Source organism: Salvelinus alpinus, chromosome 1 (genome assembly GCF_045679555.1).
Source record: "Salvelinus alpinus chromosome 1, SLU_Salpinus.1, whole genome shotgun sequence".
NCBI lineage: Eukaryota > Metazoa > Chordata > Actinopteri > Salmoniformes > Salmonidae > Salvelinus > Salvelinus alpinus.
Genome location: NC_092086.1, coordinates 11277909 through 11299008, shown reverse-complemented (window position 1 = coordinate 11299008; position 21100 = coordinate 11277909). Strand labels below are relative to the sequence as shown.

At 46.1% G+C, this 21100-nt stretch overlaps 1 protein-coding gene and 3 long non-coding RNA genes across 4 annotated transcripts in view; all 4 read right to left on the bottom strand.

Annotated features, from left to right (window-relative positions):
- LOC139583688 (NLR family CARD domain-containing protein 3-like) overlaps positions 1–21100 on the bottom strand; it is a 672088-nt gene that overhangs the window by 165298 nt on the left and 485690 nt on the right. The window lies entirely within an intron of this gene.
- On the bottom strand, positions 2691–13032 carry LOC139570474 (uncharacterized). Its single transcript, XR_011674083.1, has 3 exons — positions 12533–13032; positions 12322–12358; positions 2691–2937 (listed from the first exon to the last, which is right to left on the bottom strand). It is a non-coding gene; the product is annotated as an uncharacterized lncRNA (long non-coding RNA).
- On the bottom strand, positions 13168–16064 carry LOC139570205 (uncharacterized). Its single transcript, XR_011674033.1, has 4 exons — positions 15758–16064; positions 14703–14794; positions 13780–13914; positions 13168–13212 (listed from the first exon to the last, which is right to left on the bottom strand). It is a non-coding gene; the product is annotated as an uncharacterized lncRNA (long non-coding RNA).
- Positions 16189–17995, bottom strand: LOC139570812 (uncharacterized). Its single transcript, XR_011674172.1, has 2 exons — positions 17310–17995; positions 16189–17204 (listed from the first exon to the last, which is right to left on the bottom strand). It is a non-coding gene; the product is annotated as an uncharacterized lncRNA (long non-coding RNA).

Here is a 21100-nt window from a genome sequence, read left to right as displayed (position 1 = left end):
TTGATAAAGCGATGCGCCCATCTCTTCATGTACAATTTGACAAATAATAGGCCTAATATATTGTCCCTCATCCGACTGCCAGTGTAAACGTGTCTATAGGCTAACTCTTATGTGTGAACATGTGGTATCGTTTCAGGTGTAGTTTCAATGCGCCGGCTGATCAGGTTGTCTGGCATCGATTGTTTCCCGCCCAATATGAATTATTTAGAAGGCCTAGTGCAACATTTAAAATGTTCTTATTTACAATAAATGTGATAAATATTAAAGAGAGTTGTAGTAAATAAAACAGTCCCATAACTGTTTTTTACAAAGTAAAAGGTGAAGGAAAAAGGAAACCGCACACTGCTCTTGATAGCTCTGACGAAGGCCGTGTGGCCTTAAGCTTATTAAATATCGGTGATACTATCAAGAGCAGTGTGCGGTTTCCTTCTTCCTTCATCTTGTTCAATTGTTGCACCTGCAAATACGATTGCTCAGATGTGCGAGTGCCCTTTTTGAATTTGTACAAAGTAAAATGTAAAAGTAATGGTATCAACCCACAAGTCATGCGGTCAAATGATTTGCTGCTGATAAATAGGCATAACAAACTCATCAATACACTCAAATTAATTCAACCTCTTCACCCTCCTAATCACTCAGGCCTAATTTAAATGTAATTGTGAAGGTGCACAATTATCACCCATTCATCAGTTTGTCACTCAGTCAGGAGAGTTGCATCAGCACCTGGCTGGGTACCAACTTCCTACAGCACATTGTCTTGGCGGATTCAGTTTGTCACTCAGTCAGGAGAGTTGCATCAGCACCTGGCTGGGTACCAACTTCCTACAGCACATTGTCTTAGTGGATTCAGTTTGTCACTCAGTCAGGAGAGTTGCATCAGCACCTGGCTGGGTACCAACTTCCTACAGCACATTGTCTCGGCGGATTCAGTTTGTCACTCAGTCAGGAGAGTTGCATCAGCACCTGGCTGGGTACCAACTTCCTACAGCACATTGTCTTGGCGGATTCAGTTTGTCACTCAGTCAGGAGAGTTGCATCAGCACCTGGCTGGGTACCAACTTCCTACAGCACATTGTCTCGGCGGATTCAGTTTGTCACTCAGTCAGGAGAGTTGCATCAGCACCTGGCTGGGTACCAACTTCCTACAGCACATTGTCTTGGTGGATTCAGTTTGTCACTCAGTCAGGAGAGTTGCATCAGCACCTGGCTGGGTACCAACTTCCTACAGCACATTGTCTTGGTGGATTCAGTTTGTCACTCAGTCAGGAGAGTTGCATCAGCACCTGGCTGGGTACCAACTTCCTACAGCACATTGTCTCGGCGGATTCAGTTTGTCACTCAGTCAGGAGAGTTGCATCAGCACCTGGCTGGGTACCAACTTCCTACAGCACATTGTCTCGGCGGATTCAGTTTTAAGTGTGAAAAATGCTCTAAATACTTTTGTTTGAGATTTCAAAATTCTGACAAATGAACAGTGTAAAATACAAACAATCCGGAAAAGTCAGGGAATGAGGAGGACAGATTTTTGATGGTCAGATTTTTTAATTTACAAAATCAAACAAACAGGGAGGCGGGCAGGCAGGAAGAGGGACAGACGGGCGGACAGGCAGGAAGAGGTACAGACGGGCGGACAGGCAGGAAGAGGTACAGACGGGCAGACAGGCAGGAAGAGGGACAGACGGGCGGACAGGCAGGAAGAGGTACAGACGGGCGGACAGGCAGGAAGAGGGACAGACGGGCAGACAGGCAGGAAGAGGGACAGACGGTCGGCCAGGCAGGAAGAGGTACAGACGGGCGGACAGGCAGGAAGAGGGACAGACGGGCAGACAGGCAGGAAGAGGGACAGACGGGCGGACAGGCAGGAAGAGGTACAGACGGGCGGACAGGCAGGAAGAGGTACAGACGGGCGGACAGGCAGGAAGAGGGACAGACGGGCAGACAGGCAGGAAGAGGGACAGACGGTCGGCCAGGCAGGAAGAGGTACAGACGGGCGGACAGGCAGGAAGAGGGACAGACGGGCAGACAGGCAGGAAGAGGGACAGACGGGCAGACAGGCAGGAAGAGGTACAGACGGGCGGACAGGCAGGAAGAGGTACAGACGGGCGGACAGGCAGGAAGAGGTACAGACGGGCAGACAGGCAGGAAGAGGGACAGACGGGCGGACAGGCAGGAAGAGGTACAGACGGGCGGACAGGCAGGAAGAGGGACAGACGGGCAGACAGGCAGGAAGAGGGACAGACGGTCGGCCAGGCAGGAAGAGGTACAGACGGGCGGACAGGCAGGAAGAGGGACAGACGGGCAGACAGGCAGGAAGAGGGACAGACGGGCAGACAGGCAGGAAGAGGGACAGACGGTCGGCCAGGCAGGAAGAGGTACAGACGGGCGGACAGGCAGGAAGAGGGACAGACGGGCAGACAGGCAGGAAGAGGGACAGACGGGCAGACAGGCAGGAAGAGGGACAGACGGGCAGACAGGCAGGAAGAGGGACAGACGGTCGGCCAGGCAGGAAGAGGTACAGACGGGCGGACAGGCAGGAAGAGGGACAGACGGGCAGACAGGCAGGAAGAGGGACAGACGGGCGGACAGGCAGGAAGAGGTACAGACGGGCGGACAGGCAGGAAGAGGGACAGACGGGCAGACAGGCAGGAAGAGGGACAGACGGTCGGCCAGGCAGGAAGAGGGACAGACGGGCAGACAGGCAGGAAGAGGGACAGACGGGAGGACAGGCAGGAAGAGGGACAGACGGGCGGACAGGCATACAGACACGTAGAAATAAGGGTACAGTATAGTTCCCTGGAGTACAAAAATATCAAATGTACATTCAGAGATATCTATGCTGCTCTCACTTTCACTTTCTGTTCCTGGCACATACTCATCTTCTGTTATTTCGATGCTGCTGATTGAGTCTTCAGAATCATATCCAAGCATTTGTTTGAGCTGAAATCATCAAATCAAATCAGAATTGATACATTTGTTTTACTGAATACATTGTCTGATCACTGAAAACCTGACCTGTTTTACTCCAACATATCAACTCTTATTTACCAAACCAATAGCTGTACAATCATGTCCTGATGATTTGTAATCATTCCATTACCTATTTTGTAGGCTAATGCTCAGTACACACCCACAATCCTGTGGGGGCAGAAAGACCCAAAGAACCCTTTTAGGTTCTAGATAGCGGTGTATATAAAGGATATCCACAGATGTTGTCCTGAGCTTAGGGGAGGGTAGCAATCTGTTGTTCTGCCCCTGAACAAGGCAGTTAACCCACTGTTCAGGAGCTGACTAAGGGGAGGGTAGCAATCTGTTGTTCAGCCCCTGAACAAGGCAGTTAACCCACTGTTCAGGAGCTGACTAAGGGAGGGTAGCAATCTGTTGTTCTGCCCCTGAACAAGGCAGTTAACCCACTGTTCAGGAGCTGACTAAGGGGAGGCTAGCAATCTGTTGTTCTGCCCCTGAACAAGGCAGTTAACCCACTGTTCAGGAGCTGACTAAGGGGAGGGTAGCAATCTGTTGTTCTGCCCCCGAACAAGGCAGTTAACCCACTGTTCAGGAGCTGACTAAGGGGAGGCTAGCAATCTGTTGTTCTGCCCCTGAACAAGGCAGTTAACCCATTGTTCAGGAGCTGACTAAGGGGAGGGTAGAAATCTGTTGTTCTGCCCCTGAACAAGGCAGTTAACCCACTGTTCAGGAGCTGACTAAGGGGAGGCTAGCAATCTGTTGTTCTGCCCCTGAACAAGGCAGTTAACCCACTGTTCAGGAGCTGACTAAGGGGAGGGTAGCAATCTGTTGTTCAGCCCCTGAACAAGGCAGTTAACCCACTGTTCAGGAGCTGACTAAGGGAGGGTAGCAATCTGTTGTTCTGCCCCTGAACAAGGCAGTTAACCCACTGTTCAGGAGCTGACTAAGGGGAGGGTAGCAATCTGTTGTTCTGCCCCTGAACAAGGCAGTTAACCCACTGTTCAGGAGCTGACTAAGGGGAGGGTAGCTGACTGATGGACATTCAGCATGAAACATATCCAATGGGGGGGGGGCAGGCAAAAGTGTTTACAAAACATTAGTCTTATTTACAATAAAGAGGACTCCAGAATTACACAACATATTATTTAGAATTCATTTCAATTGGGCATAAAATAAATCAGAAACAACCAAAACAAACTACAAATGTATCCAACAAGTTTGTAGAGTCACAAGCTTGATGTAGCCATTGATAGTAATAAGGGATACATACTAAGTAAGGGTAGGCCTAATGCTCTCAAGAGAGGATGAGAGTTTAGGGACGGAGATCATTGCATTTCTCTGCAATTGCCGCCACAACAAACCCAACACATACTGGTGTAAATGATTACCGGGTCCTGACAATACTGGTGTAAATGATTACCGGGTCCTGTCAATACTGGTGTAAATGATTACCGGGTCCTGTCAATACTAGTGTAAATGCTTGATGAGGAGTTTGTAGCTGAGGTTTGTTTATTGAGTGACTACAGGGAGGATAAAACAGTTACTAACATCATCAATCACTTGGACTTAACGTGGGACTACAGGGGGGATAAAACAGTTAGTGACATCATCATTCACTTGGACTTAACGTGGGACTACAGGGAGGGATAAAACAGTTATTGACATCATCAATCACTTGGACTTAACATGGACTACAGGGAGGATGAAACAGTTATTGACATCATCAATCACTTGGACTTAACGTGGGACTACAGGGAGGATAAAACAGTTATTGACATGATTGAAAGAATGACTGCTTTTCTTTTCTCCTCCAAAACATTTTCCCTACACACAGGTAACTATAGAAGGCTGGCTGGACAATACAGTGGGTAACTATAGAAGGCTGGGCTGGACAATACAGTGGGTAACTATAGAAGGCTGGGCTGGACAATACAGTGGGTAACTATAGAAGGCTGGCTGGACAATACAGTGGGTAACTATAGAAGGCTGGGCTGGACAACACAGTGGGTAACTATAGAAGGCTGGCTGGACAATACAGTGGGTAACTATAGAAGGCTGGACAATACAGTGGGTAACTATAGAAGGCTGGGCTGGACAATACAGTGGGTAACTATAGAAGGCTGGCTGGACAATAGAAAAGGTAACCATAGAAGGCTGGCTGGACAATACAGTGGGTAACTATAGAAGGCTGGCTGGACAATACAGTGGGTAACTATAGAAGGCTGGCTGGACAATACAGTGGGTAACTATAGAAGGCTGGCTGGACAATACAGTGGGTAACTATAGAAGGCTGGGCTGGACAATACAGTGGGTAACTATAGAAGGCTGGCTGGACAATACAGTGGGTAACTATAGAAGGCTGGCTGGACAATACAGTGTGTAACTATAGAAGGCTGGGCTGGACAATACAGCGGGTAACTATAGAAGGCTGGCTGGACAATACAGTGGGTAACTATAGAAGGCTGGCTGGACAATACAGTGGGTAACTATAGAAGGCTGGCTGGACAATACAGTGGGTAACTATAGAAGGCTGACTGGACAATACAGTGGGTAACTATAGAAGGCTGGGCTGGACAATACAGTGGGTAACTATAGAAGGGTGGCTGGACAATACAGTGGGTAACTATAGAAGGCTGGGCTGGACAATACAGTGGGTAACTATAGAAGGCTGGCTGGACAATACAGTGGGTAACTATAGAAAACTGGCTGGACAATACAGTGGGTAACTATAGAAGGCTGGCTGGACAATACAGTGGGTAACTATAGAAGGCTGGCTGGACAATACAGTGGGTAACTATAGAAGGCTGGCTGGACAATACAGTGGGTAACTATAGAAGGCTGGGCTGGACAATACAGTGGGTAACTATAGAAGGCTGGCTGAACAATACAGTGGGTAACTATAGAAGGCTGGCTGGACAATACAGTGGGTAACTATAGAAGGCTGGCTGAACAATACAGTGGGTAACTATAGAAGGCTGGGCTGGACAATACAGTGGGTAACTATAGAAGGCTGGCTGGACAATACAGTGGGTAACTATAGAAGGCTGGCTGAACAATACAGTGGGTAACTATAGAAGGCTGGCTGAACAATACAGTGGGTAACTATAGAAGGCTGACTGGACAATACAGTGGGTAACTATAGAAGGCTGGGCTGGACAATACAATGGGTAACTATAGAAGGCTGGCTGGACAATACAGTGGGTAACTATAGAAGGCTGGCTGGACAATACAGTGTGTAACTATAGAAGGCTGGGCTGGACAATACAGCGGGTAACTATAGAAGGCTGGCTGGACAATACAGTGGGTAACTATAGAAGGCTGGCTGGACAATACAGTGGGTAACTATAGAAGGCTGGCTGGACAATACAGTGGGTAACTATAGAAGGCTGGCTGGACAATACAGTGGGTAACTATAGAAGGCTGGGCTGGACAATACAGTGGGTAACTATAGAAGGCTGGCTGGACAATACAGTGGGTAACTATAGAAGGCTGACTGGACAATACAGTGGGTAACTATAGAAGGCTGGGCTGGACAATACAGTGGGTAACTATAGAAGGGTGGCTGGACAATACAGTGGGTAACTATAGAAGGCTGGGCTGGACAATACAGTGGGTAACTATAGAAGGCTGGCTGGACAATACAGTGGGTAACTATAGAAAACTGGCTGGACAATACAGTGGGTAACTATAGAAGGCTGGCTGGACAATACAGTGGGTAACTATAGAAGGCTGGCTGGACAATACAGTGGGTAACTATAGAAGGCTGGCTGGACAATACAGTGGGTAACTATAGAAGGCTGGGCTGGACAATACAGTGGGTAACTATAGAAGGCTGGCTGAACAATACAGTGGGTAACTATAGAAGGCTGGCTGGACAATACAGTGGGTAACTATAGAAGGCTGGCTGAACAATACAGTGGGTAACTATAGAAGGCTGGGCTGGACAATACAGTGGGTAACTATAGAAGGCTGGCTGGACAATACAGTGGGTAACTATAGAAGGCTGGCTGAACAATACAGTGGGTAACTATAGAAGGCTGGCTGAACAATACAGTGGGTAACTATAGAAGGCTGACTGGACAATACAGTGGGTAACTATAGAAGGCTGGGCTGGACAATACAGTGGGTAACTATAGAAGGCTGGCTGGACAATACAGTGGGTAACTATAGAAGGCTGGGCTGGACAATACAGTGGGTAACTATAGAAGGCTGGGCTGGACAATACAGTGGGTAACTATAGAAGGCTGGCTGGACAATACAGTGGGTAACTATAGAAGGCTGGCTGAACAATACAGTGGGTAACTATAGAAGGCTGGGCTGGACAATACAGTGGGTAACTATAGAAGGCTGGCTGGACAATACAGTGGGTAACTATAGAAGGCTGGGCTGGACAATACAGTGGGTAACTATAGAAGGCTGGCTGGACAATACAGTGGGTAACTATAGAAGGCTGGGCTGGACAATACAGTGGGTAACTATAGAAGGCTGGCTGAACAATACAGTGGGTAACTATAGAAGGCTGGGCTGGACAATACAGTGGGTAACTATAGAAGGCTGGCTGGACAATACAGTGGGTAACTATAGAAGGCTGGGCTGGACAATACAGTGGGTAACTATAGAAGGCTGGCTGGACAATACAGTGGGTAACTATAGAAGGCTGGCTGGACAATACAGTGGGTAACTATAGAAGGCTGGGCTGGACAATACAGTGGGTAACTATAGAAGGCTGGCTGGACAATACAGTGGGTAACTATAGAAGGCTGGGCTGGACAATACAGTGGGTAACTATAGAAGGCTGTCTGGACAATACAGTGGGTAACTATAGAAGGCTGGCTGGACAATACAGTGGGTAACTATAGAAGGCTGGCTGAACAATACAGTGGGTAACTATAGAAGGCTGGGCTGGACAATACAGTGGGTAACTATAGAAGGCTGGCTGGACAATACAGTGGGTAACTATAGAAGGCTGGCTGGACAATACAGTGGGTAACTATAGAAGGCTGGCTGGACAATAGAGTGGGTAACTATAGAAGGCTGGCTGGACAATACAGTGGGTAACTATAGAAGGCTGGGCTGGACAATACAGTGGGTAACTATAGAAGGCTGGCTGGACAATACAGTGGGTAACTATAGAAGGCTGGCTGGACAATACAGTGGGTAACTATAGAAGGCTGGGCTGGACAATACAGTGGGTAACTATAGAAGGCTGGCTGGACAATACAGTGGGTAACTATAGAAGGCTGGCTGGACAATACAGTGGGTAACTATAGAAGGCTGGCTGGACAATAGAGTGGGTAACTATAGAAGGCTGGCTGGACAATACAGTGGGTAACTATAGAAGGCTGGCTGGACAATACAGTGGGTAACTATAGAAGGCTGGCTGGACAATACAGTGGGTAACTATAGAAGGCTCGGCTGGACAATACAGTGGGTAACTATAGAAGGCTGGCTGGACAATACAGTGGGTAACTATAGAAGGCTGGCTGGACAATACAGTGGGTAACTATAGAAGGCTGGGCTGGACAATACAGTGGGTAACTATAGAAGGCTGGCTGGACAATACAGTGGGTAACTATAGAAGGCTGGCTGGACAATACAGTGGGTAACTATAGAAGGCTGGCTGTACAATACAGTGGGTAACTATAGAAGGCTGGCTGGACAATACAGTGGGTAACTATAGAAGGCTGGCTGGACAATAGAGTGGGTAACTATAGAAGGCTGGCTGGACAATACAGTGGGTAACTATAGAAGGCTGGCTGGACAATACAGTGGGTAACTATAGAAGGCTGGCTGGACAATACAGTGGGTAACTATAGAAGGCTGGGCTGGACAATACAGTGGGTAACTATAGAAGGCTGGCTGGACAATACAGTGGGTAACTATAGAAGGCTGGCTGGACAATAGAGTGGGTAACTATAGAAGGCTGGCTGGACAATACAGTGGGTAACTATAGAAGGCTGGCTGGACAATACAGTGGGTAACTATAGAAGGCTGGCTGGACAATACAGTGGGTAACTATAGAAGGCTGGCTGGACAATACAGTGGGTAACTATAGAAGGCTGGCTGGACAATACAGTGGGTAACTATAGAAGGCTGGCTGGACAATACAGTGGGTAACTATAGAAGGCTGGCTGGACAATACAGTGGGTAACTATAGAAGGCTGGCCTGGACAATACAGTGGGTAACTATAGAAGGCTGGGCTGGACAATACAGTGGGTAACTATAGAAGGCTGGACAATACAGTGGGTAACTATAGAAGACTGGCAGGACAATACAGTGGGTAACTATAGAAGGCTGGCAGGACAATACAGTGGGTAACTATAGAAGGCTGGGCTGGACAATACAGTGGGTAACTATAGAAGGCTGGACAATACAGTGGGTAACTATAGAAGGCTGGCTGGACAATACAGTGGGTAACTATAGAAGACTGGCAGGACAATACAGTGGGTAACTATAGAAGGCTGACTGGACAATACAGTGGGTAACTATAGAAGGCTGGCTGGACAATACAGTGGGTAACTATAGAAGGCTGGCTGGACAATACAGTGGGTAACTATAGAAGGCTAGGCTGGACAATACAGTGGGTAACTATAGAAGGCTGGCTGGACAATACAGTGGGTAACTATAGAAGGCTGGGCTGGACAATACAGTGGGTAACTATAGAAGGCTGGCTGGACAATACAGTGGGTAACTATAGAAGGCTGGCTGGACAATACAGTGGGTAACTATAGAAGGCTGGCTGGACAATACAGTGGGTAACTATAGAAGGCTGGGCTGGACAATACAGTGGGTAACTATAGAAGGCTGGCTGGACAATACAGTGGGTAACTATAGAAGGCTGGGCTGGACAATACAGTGGGTAACTATAGAAGGCTGGACAATACAGTGGGTAACTATAGAAGACTGGCAGGACAATACAGTGGGTAACTATAGAAGGCTGGCAGGACAATACAGTGGGTAACTATAGAAGGCTGGGCTGGACAATACAGTGGGTAACTATAGAAGGCTGGACAATACCGTGGGTAACTATAGAAGGCTGGCTGGACAATACAGTGGGTAACTATAGAAGACTGGCAGGACAATACAGTGGGTAACTATAGAAGGCTGACTGGACAATACAGTGGGTAACTATAGAAGGCTGGCTGGACAATACAGTGGGTAACTATAGAAGGCTGGCTGGACAATACAGTGGGTAACTATAGAAGGCTAGGCTGGACAATACAGTGGGTAACTATAGAAGGCTGGCTGGACAATACAGTGGGTAACTATAGAAGGCTGGGCTGGACAATACAGTGTCCTATATATTATTATATACTATATTCTATATTATATATTTGCTATTCCCTTTCTGAAAAGATAAGATGTTTAAACCCTGACAGCTTTTAGGGAAGCAGTTGTGACCTTCTGTTGTTGGGTTAAACAACGGACGAGTAGCCAGCAGTTGTGACCTTCTGTTGTTGGGTTAAACAACGGACGAGTAGCCAGCAGTTGTGACCTTCTGTTGTTGGGTTAAACAACGGACGAGTAGCCAGCAGTTGTGACCTTCTGTTGTTGGGTTAAACAACGGACGAGTAGCCAGCAGTTGTGACCTGTTGTTGGGTTAAACAACGGACGAGTAGCCAGCAGTTGTGACCTGTTGTTGGGTTAAACAACGGACGAGTAGCCAGCAGTTGTGACCTTCTGTTGTTGGGTTAAACAACGGACGAGTAGCCAGCAGTTGTGACCTTCTGTTGTTGGGTTAAACAACGGACGAGTAGCCAGCAGTTGTGACCTTCTGTTGTTGGGTTAAACAACGGACGAGTAGCCAGCAGTTGTGACCTTCTGTTGTTGGGTTAAACAACGGACGAGTAGCCAGCAGTTGTGATCTTCTGTTGTTGGGTTAAACAACGGACGAGTAGCCAGCAGTTGACACATACATTTCTCTGTGTCAGTCAGGCCTCTGAGTGGAAAGGCCACTTTTGAAAGTACCATGCTTTGATTCATAAGCACGTCTAAGATCGAATAATTTGCTAACAGCAACAGTTGTGTTGAAACAAGAAATATTATAAGAATGCACAGAGAATTTATAAATACAAATTTAATAGACTGGTGATTTTATCAGTGTAATCAGATGGAAATTGTGATGTTATTGACATTGGATTAATATACTAACCAGCAGGTGTTAAATTGTGTATAATTTGTAGCGTTGTATAGGTCTATGAATTGGGCTGTTATTATACTAATTATGTTCTGGTCTGCCGACTATTAGCTCAGAAAGAAATTGGCCCAGGGCCAAACCTAGTTGCCGACCCCTGATCTAATGCATTGTTTACATCTGGGGGCCGACTGTATACAGGAATTCATTGGCAAAAACTTGTCGTCCTTAGCAGACACAAAAATACAAACATTAGGAGTTATTGCATTGTGCTAGTTAATTATTACAGAGAACAATCACTTTATGGAGCCCCTGTCCTGCTATCAGCCTGTGATGTGTGTGTTGTAAAGTGCCTTGCTGGTGGGCACAACGGCAGTAGGTAGTATACGGGGATATTGAAGCCCGGTGGGTTACCGGTGTATCCCTGTGTACTACCTACTGCTGTTTTGCCTTTGAGCAAGGGACTGGCTGGACAATACAGTGTACAGTATGGAGATTTCAGATGGAGCATGCTATCAGCCTGTGATGTGTGTGTTGTAAAGTGCCTTGCTGGTGGGCACAACGGCAGTAGGTAGTATACGGTGATATTGAAGCCGGTGGGTTACGGGTGTATCCCTGTGTACTACCTACTGCTGTTTTGCCTTTGAGCAAGGGACTTCACCCCTAAGTGCTCTGCTCTGCCACAGCCCCTGTTCTGCTCCCAGCCTGTGACCAACAGGCAGAACAGTCAGACATCTATGCACTAAGAGACTGTGTTTGTAGAAACTGACAAACCCCTGGATGCTGAAACATAATCAACATTTTTAAAACACTGAAATATCCCCTCAAATCAAAAAACGTGTTCTAATGCATTGTATACATCTGGGGACCTACTGTATAAGAAAGCACACAGGAAATGCCTGGTGTAGCGTTTAGTTTTGAACATCCTATTCTGGTCAGATGCAGGACTGAACTTTTCAGGAGAAGAGCAAATCCCTCATTAGTTGGGCTACTAAATGAGCCCACAAGAGCCTAACTACTGAGTTCTTATTGATAAGGTTTTTATTTCATATATTTGAATGTATTGTATATTTAGGTAACTTTTGATTTATGCAACAAGTGCACTGCATTCCAGTGCAATTGATGTTAGACTATAAATGTGTATTTGTGAAAGTGAAATAGTAAATGTGATAATAGAAAAAAATAAACTCATATTGATCTATGACTTTAGTAAAGTTCTTACCAGGTTTTGGGCTGGACGACAATTCAGTTTTGATGACCTGAATTAAGTGAACCAAGACAACAATTAGACATCAATTACATCTTAGTAGTAAAGAGACACTGTCTGCATCACAACATATTGCATGACAGGGTAGTGAATTGCTCATCCTCCCGGCTCTTCCAAGATAGGTGGTAATTTCATTTAGCATCTTTAAAAAAAAAAAGTTCCTCACCTGTGTTCTCCATGGCCAGTCTGAATCACCGTAACTATAAGTCAACTCTTCGCCAGCTGCAATATCTCCAGTCGCGAAGAGGCACAAGTGTGGCTCATGGTTTGCTTGTATGGCCTTCATTTTGAGATTGAGTCTTTAGTGATCATCATTAACGAGTCTCCCAAGGGAGGAGTCTTCTTCAGATGCATCAATGCTGCATAGAAACATAACATGTCACAGTTTAATGAAGATATTGCAGCACAGGGTTTCTATTTCAGAAAAGGGGCAGAAAAGTCCCTAACGCGTTGTTTAACAAAGGAGTGCAGATGCTCTGATAGCGAACCAGTTGGTTTGAAGACTAATATTGTTCCTTACTGTTTAGGTCAGGGACAAGGTCAAATTAGTATCTGGGCCTGAGATAAGCCTACAGTGCATATTGTGCCACCAACCATTTAAATGTCTGTCTCCATTTTAATGTTGTTGCTTTTTTTAGATCTCAAAAGGCATTAATATGTTTATTTTGTTCTCATCAATCCTACTTCCCACCATGTTCTTCCTTTCCATTGAATATCGAAAAGAAACACCTTTGCAGAATCATTGTACTGATCAGCTCGGACCTCGCCCTCCTGTTGTGTGAGCAGTTCACCTCGGTACTCCAAAGTCTCCTTTGGATATGAATTCAGTGGCAAAAACTCCCCGTCCTTAGCAGACACAAAATACAAACATTAGGAGATATTGCATTGTGCTTGTCAATTATTACAGAGAATAATCACTGTCTGGAGGTCCACTCCGGTCACATGATCACCCCATTCAACTTGCCAAGCTTCTCCAAAAACAACTGTTCTCATAAAATGACCTCACACTGTCTAAAAATGATCTCACACATATCACTGCCAATCAAAATGAGGTTCAGGTGTGCAGCAGGGGGTTTAGGGAGGGGGATGCGCTGCTCTGCCTTTCAAGAGGCTAGATTCAGTTGTCACTCTTACTTTGTCTTCTAAACCAATGATTGGTTTTCAAGGTGGGCCTTTTCAGGTGGAAGGAGATTTCAGATGGAGCATCGTGTGACTGTAGTGGACCTTTAAGAATCCTATGACCATAATACAAAGGCATGGCAAGCTATTCCTTTAAACCTTTTTTCCTGGGTGACTGTGCCCATATATCCCAATTCACTGTTTCCCACTAACCTCTAAAATGTACATCTGATTCATCTAATTCATAGCTGTCATATTTAGGACTGTCAGAAATATATTCAATCTTCACCTTACCTTTAAAGATATTGATAAAACGCTGGTAAAGTACTGGTTTATCAATGTTTGATCTGATGTGATGCTCTGCATCCTCCATGGGCCGGAGTCGCCTGGAAGATCTCTCCGTCAGGCCAACTCAAATCTATCCTTAATCTGTGGAATAAAGCAGACATTATAAACTGGGTAGTTTGGGTCCTGGATGTTGATTGGCTGAAACTGTGGTATATTTAAGAAATAAGGCACCTCGGGGGTTTGTGGTATATGGCCAATATACCAAGGTTAAGGGCTGTAACCAGGCAGGCACTCCGCGTTGCCTCTTACGTAAGAACAGTCCTCAACCTTTCCTTGTGCTTTACTGCTTAACTATACCAAGGCTTTCAGACAATCAACATTCATGGCTTAACCTACAATTTATAAGAGACATAATGTATGTTTGTTAGATGACTACAAAACAAGCACGTTAGAAGCAGTAAAAAATTCCATCTGTGACTTTCCCTCTTCCACTCTGCTATGAGATGCAAGGTGGGGTGCACAACACCTGGTTTCCAGCCAGCCAACTTTAGCTCGCTAAACTAACACCATCTAATGTTATCAAACTGCTACCGTCTCAAGTTCATCTATGGGGATCACGTGTCCCATTTAGCTGTCTATGCATGTTACTTATAACCACACTGATAGAATTGACTGAAATAGCCATAAAATATCAGTCTCTTTATCAACAGTTATGTTAACTAATCAAGCTACCCGCCCAAATGTCAACCAAATTGGCTCACTAGTGCATTAGCTAGATAGTGAGCGAACATTAGCACTAGCAACAAACAAGCTAACTAGGCTAACATAGTTCATAAACCAATACAACGATTTATGGTGGTGGAATTGTACTACAGCATGAAAATAACTTTCCATTTCATTTCAATTCTTGAAAATATGATATTGCTCACCTTTCTTTTAGGAACAGCGGGGACCTGCAGATGGGCCGCCCGGTGTTAACGGACGAGCTTCTCCAGATGAAAGTGATTTTCCCTCTCTGGCTCTGCGCGGTAAAGTGGAGTGGGGGAGGGGAATCACAACGTGGGGACAGAGATAGTCATATAGGGGACGTGTCACCACAGTGGTGTGTGTGCATCTGTCAAGGCGCTGGAATCCTATACAATCGACATGACTGATGTTGATATTTCACTTGTGTACTAAATATTCTATAGACCTAAGAAATAGGCTAATACATTGCAAAATGAATGCATTTCCCTTGGCCTATAGGTCATAGGAAACTTCAAGACACCAACATGTACATTTTAAGGATTCAGAAATTGTATTGCTTGATCCAGAAACACATAGGAATAAGGTCAATAGGCCTTGGCTATTTTCTGACATAGGAAGGGCTGGCTTACCTGGGCTATTGCCCCTGGGCCCCGGAGAAATAAAAAAATATACAGTATGTAGTATATATTTATTTTTTACTGCAACCGCCAACCACAGGGGGATTCAGGAGCCCACTCTCAATGAGTGTAGAGGCCTGCTGCTGCAGACACTTTGTTATTTGTCAGATGGGGAGGAGAGGATGTAGGGGGGACACTTGTTTAATTAATTGATTAATAAAAATATATAAACTGCATAATAAATAAATGTGACTAGTAAAATATGTGATTCAGGAGCTGGGACCAAGCCCGTAGGGGGCCCAAGGGGCAAAACAAATACTAAATAAATACTTTTTACAATTATTATTATTTTTTTAATCCAACCACAGGAGCCCGCTCTCAATGTTTAAAATACAACAGAGCATAATTTAGCCAAAGAGGATCAATAGTTTCTACAAAAATAACTATCAAAAAGACATACAGTACATGTACTGTATCTGCCAAAATAAAAGAAACACCAACATAAAGTGTATTAAACGCATAGTTAAAATGAAATTAAATCAAATTGTATTTGTCAACTGCATCAAACACAACAGGTGTAGGCATTACCTTGAAATGCTTACTTCCAAACCCTTACTTACGTAAGCCTAGGAGTTGACGTCCCGATGGATAGGGATCAACCCGTAACGCTCGTAGTCGACATTGTCACACTGAACCCTTTCACGATGACTAAGCTCACGTTTTCTGAAGATGTCTAATACGTAGGAGCTCCCTCTGTCTTCCAGAGCGGCTTCGGCAAGCTCCTTCTCGCAACGGAAAAGATGCTCTCTGGACCCGCTCGTAGTAGCTCTCGTCATCTCCCTGCACGGTCCTATCGGATAGCCCAAGGTGTCTGTACTATCAAGCGTTTGATGTCTGGTTCACGATACCAACGTGCTTTCCCGTATACTTACAGAGTAATCCACATAGATGTGCACCCGATCATAGGCAGTTCATTCTCAATTACTGTCACATCAATTGTCTTTCAAAATGTGGTGTCGCTGTCATCTTTCAAATAAGCACAACCAAGATATATGTATATGCAAGACATATTTTATTTCAAGGCAATAGATATATAAGGTTGGCTGATACAAAAGGGTATACACATTACCCAGGTGTAATATGGTCAATTAAAGTAAGATATAAAATCGTAAACATGTGACATTGAGAACATCACCATATTAATTTTTATCAGTCAGGGCCCATTGTCAAACAAGACCTAAAATAACCTTTAGGCATCATGTCACCACACGGTCCCACATGTAGACTCTTGTAGGCTGAGGTAACAATATACAAACATCATTGCTCTACTTTAAAGGAAGCTGTAACACTCTGTGGTTGTGGACATGTGAGTGAGACCAATAACATCATCGCCACTGTTGTGGTAGGAGCTAAACTCCTCAACAATATCGATGTAATTACCTCCTGAATTACCGTCTGAGGGGCATGTGAACATGCTGTTGGCATTCCTGCCATTGAAACAGTAATTGCTATCATCTTTGGCCCGTTGCTGGGCCAGGTGAGGTGTTACTGTTTCCATCCCAATCCTGGTGGCCAACAAAGCTATGACATGGACCAAAGTAGCACCTTCACTGGGTTTACAATCTAACACAAGGTTAAGCCGCCTGTCTTGTGGTGACACGTACTGAGCTGTAAACCACCTACAAAGATAGAATACCATTCTTCTAAACTCTATGCTCGAGGTGAGGTTTCTCAGTGTGTTGTCAACAACTGTGACGACCTTAGACTGCCCTCTCCTGGGCAACGAAGTGCACCACATAGTCAAAATGATCTGTTTCTTCAAGACAAAACAGCACCAATGAAACCTGTAGGACCCAAGTGACACATTGAACAATCTCGGTAAGGAGTCATCAGGTCCGATCAGCTTCTCCGTTCTGGGAAGGGGACGGGTTCCCACCACAACGTGATCCCAGAACCCAGGTACATGAGGGATGCAGACATATCTGTAGGCCACCTCTTCTGGCATTGCTTTGCTTACCCAGTACCTGAAGGACATGGTGTCATTCACTGTGATGAGATGGTTGAACGCTGCGTGGGAAGAGAACACTGTCAGTCCAGCTACATGATCAGGGCTCGTCATTGTAGTATAACATAGACATAGACAGATATATCTATACATGGAAATATACATACCTCTTCACAGGGTGTCAACTCCAGAGGATTGCTCCTCATTCATAATCAGCTGCACATGGACGTTGACCTCCTTGTCAGTCTTGAACTTATCATCTATGTTGAGTTCCAGATCCCAGTCTCCTACATTCTCCAGAGCAGGGAAAATTGGCAAGGGTGTGGTGCTTAGAGTGGTATCTCTCTCTCTATTTATCTCTCTCTCTCCTCTATCTCCCCTCACTCTCACTGTCTCTCCTCTATCTCCCCTCACTCTCACTGTCTCTCCTCTATCTCCCCTCACTCTCACTGTCTCTCCTCTATCTCCCCTCACTCTCACTGTCTCTCCTCTATCTCCCCTCACTCTCACTGTCTCTCCTCTATCTCCCCTCACTCTCACTGTCTCTCCTCTATCTCCCCTCACTCTCACTGTCTCTCCTCTATCTCCCCTCACTCTCACTGTCTCTCCTCTATCTCCCCTCACTCTCACTGTCTCTCCTCTATCTCCCCTCACTCTCACTGTCTCTCCTCTATCTCCCCTCACTCTCACTGTCTCTCCTCTATCTCCCCTCACTCTCACTGTCTCTCCTCAATCTCCCCTCACTCTCACTGTCTCTCCTCTATCTCCCCTCACTCTCACTGTCTCTCCTCTATCTCCCCTCACTCTCACTGTCTCTCCTCTATCTCCCCTCACTCTCACTGTCTCTCCTCTATCTCCCCTCACTCTCTTCTATGTCCCCCCCTCTCTCTCTCTCTCTTCTATGTCCCCCCCTCTCTCTCTCTCTCTCTTCTATGTCCCCCCCCTCTCTCTCTCTCTCTCTTCTATGTCCCCCCCTCTCTCTCTCTCTCTTCTATGTCCCCCCCTCTCTCTCTCTCTCTTCTATGTCCCCCCCTCTCTCTCTCTCTCTTCTATGTCCCCCCCCTCTCTCTCTCTCTCTTCTATGTCCCCCCCTCTCTCTCTCTCTCTTCTATGTCCCCCCCCTCTCTCTCTCTCTCTTCTATGTCCCCCCCTCTCTCTCTCTCTCTTCTATGTCCCCCCCCTCTCTCTCTCTCTCTTCTATGCCCCCCCCCTCTCTCTCTCTCTCTTCTATGTCCCCCCCTCTCTCTCTCTCTCTCTCTCTCTCTTCTATGTCCCCCCCCTCTCTCTCTCTCTCTCTCTCTCTCTTCTATGTCCCCCCCCCCTCTCTCTCTCTCTCTCTCTCTCTTCTATGTCCCCCCCTCTCTCTCTCTCTCTCTCTCTCTCTTCTATGTCCCCCCCCTCTCTCTCTCTCTCAATTCAATTCAATTTCAATTCAAGGGGCTTTATTGGCATGGGAAACATGTGTTAACATTGCCAAAGCAAGTGAGGTAGGTAATATACAAAAGTCAAATAAACAATAAAAATGAACAGTAAACATTACACATACAGAAGTTTCAAAACAATAAAGACATTACAAATGTCATATTATATATATGCAGTGTTGTAACAATGTACAAATGGTTAAAGCACACAAGTTAAAATAAATAAACATAAATATGGGTTGTATTTACAGTGGTGTTTGTTCTTCACTGGTTGCCCTTTTCTTGTGGCAACAGGTCACAAATCTTGCTGCTGTGATGGCACACTGTGGAATTTCACCCAGTAGATATGGGAGTTTATCAAAATTGGATTTGTTTTCGAATTCTTTGTGGATCTGTGTAATCTGAGGGAAATATGTCTCTCTAATATGGTCATACATTGGGCAGGAGGTTAGGAAGTGCAGCTCAGTTTCCACCTCATTTTGTGGGCAGTGTGCACATAGCCTGTCTTCTCTTGAGAGCCATGTCTGCCTACGGCGGCCTTTCTCAATAGCAAGGCTATGCTCACTGAGTCTGTACATAGTCAAAGCTTTCCTTAAGTTTGGGTCAGTCACAGTGGTCAGGTATTCTGCCACTGTGTACTCTCTGTTTAGGGCCAAATAGCATTCTAGTTTGCTCTGTTTTTTTGTTAATTCTTTCCAATGTGTCAAGTAATTATCTTTTTGTTTTCTCATGATTTGGTTGGGTCTAATTGTGCTGTTGTCCTGGGGCTCTGTGGGGTGTGTTTGTGTTTGTGAACAGAGCCCTAGGACCAGCTTGCTTAGGGGACTCTTCTCCAGGTTCATCTCTCTGTAGGTGATGGCTTTGTTATGGAAGGTTTGGGAATCGCTTCCTTTTAGGTGGTTGTAGAATTTAACGGCTCTTTTCTGGATTTTGATAATTAGTGGGTATCGGCCTAATTCTGCTCTGCATGCATTATTTGGTGTTCTACGTTGTACACGGAGGATATTTTTGCAGAATTCTGCATGCAGAGTCTCAATTTGGTGTTTGTCCCATTTTGTGAAATCTTGGTTGGTGAGCGGACCCCAGACCTCACAACCATAAAGGGCAATGGGCTCTATGACTGATTCAAGTATTTTTAGCCAGATCCTAATTGGTATGTTGAAATTTATGTTCCTTTTGATGGCATAGAAGGCCCTTCTTGCCTTGTCTCTCAGATCGTTCACAGCTTTGTGGAAGTTACCTGTGGTGCTGATGTTTAGGCCGAGGTATGTATAGTTTTTTGTGTGCTCTAGGGCAACGGTGTCTAGATGGAATTTGTGGTCCTGGTGACTGGACCTTTTTTGGAACACCATTATTTTGGTCTTACTGAGATTTACTGTCAGGGCCCAGGTCTGACAGAATCTGTGCAGAAGATCTAGGTGCTGCTGTAGGCCCTCCTTGGTTGGTGACAGAAGCACCAGATCATCAGCAAACAGTAGACATTTGACTTCGGATTCTAGTAGGGTGAGACCGGGTGCTGCAGACTGTTCTAGTGCCCGCGCACTAGAACAGTGCACAGAACAGTGCATAGAACAGTCTCTCTCTCTCTCTCTTCTATGTCCCCCCCCCTCTCTCTCTCTCTCTCTCTCTCTTCTATGTCCCCCCCCCCTTCTCTCTCTCTCTCTCTCTCTTCTATGTCCCCCCCCCTCTCTCTCTCTCTCTCTCTCTTCTATGTCCCCCCCCCTCTCTCTCTCTCTCTCTCTCTCTTCTATGTCCCCCCCCCCTCTCTCTCTCTCTCTCTCTCTCTTCTATGTCCCCCCCCCCCTCTCTCTCTCTCTCTCTCTCTCTTCTATGTCCCCCCCCTCTCTCTCTCTCTCTCTCTCTCTTCTATGTCCCCCCCTCTCTCTCTCTCTCTCTCTCTCTTCTATGTCCCCCCCCCCCTCTCTCTCTCTCTCTCTCTCTCTCTCTTCTATGTCCCCCCCCCTCTCTCTCTCTCTCTCTCTCTCTCTCTTCTATGTCCCCCCCCCCTCTCTCTCTCTCTCTCTCTCTTCTATGTCCCCCCCCCTCTCTCTCTCTCTCTCTCTCTCTTCTATGTCCCCCCCCTCTCTCTCTCTCTCTCTCTCTTCTATGTCCCCCCCCTCTCTCTCTCTCTCTCTCTCTCTTCTATGTCCCCCCCTCTCTCTCTCTCTCTCTCTCTCTTCTATGTCCCCCCCTCTCTCTCTCTCTCTCTCTCTCTCTCTCTCTCTCTCTCTCTCTCTCTCTCTCTCTCTCTCTCTCTCTCTCTCTCTCTTCTATGTCCCCCCCTCTCTCTCTCTCTCTCTCTCTCTTCTATGTCCCCCCCCCCTCTCTCTCTCTCTCTCTCTCTTCTATGTCCCCCCCCCCCTCTCTCTCTCTCTCTCTCTCTCTTCTATGTCCCCCCCCCTCTCTCTCTCTCTCTCTCTCTCTTCTATGTCCCCCCCCCCTCTCTCTCTCTCTCTCTCTCTCTTCTATGTCCCCCCCCTCTCTCTCTCTCTCTTCTATGTCCCCCCCTCTCTCTCTCTCTCTTCTATGTCCCCCCC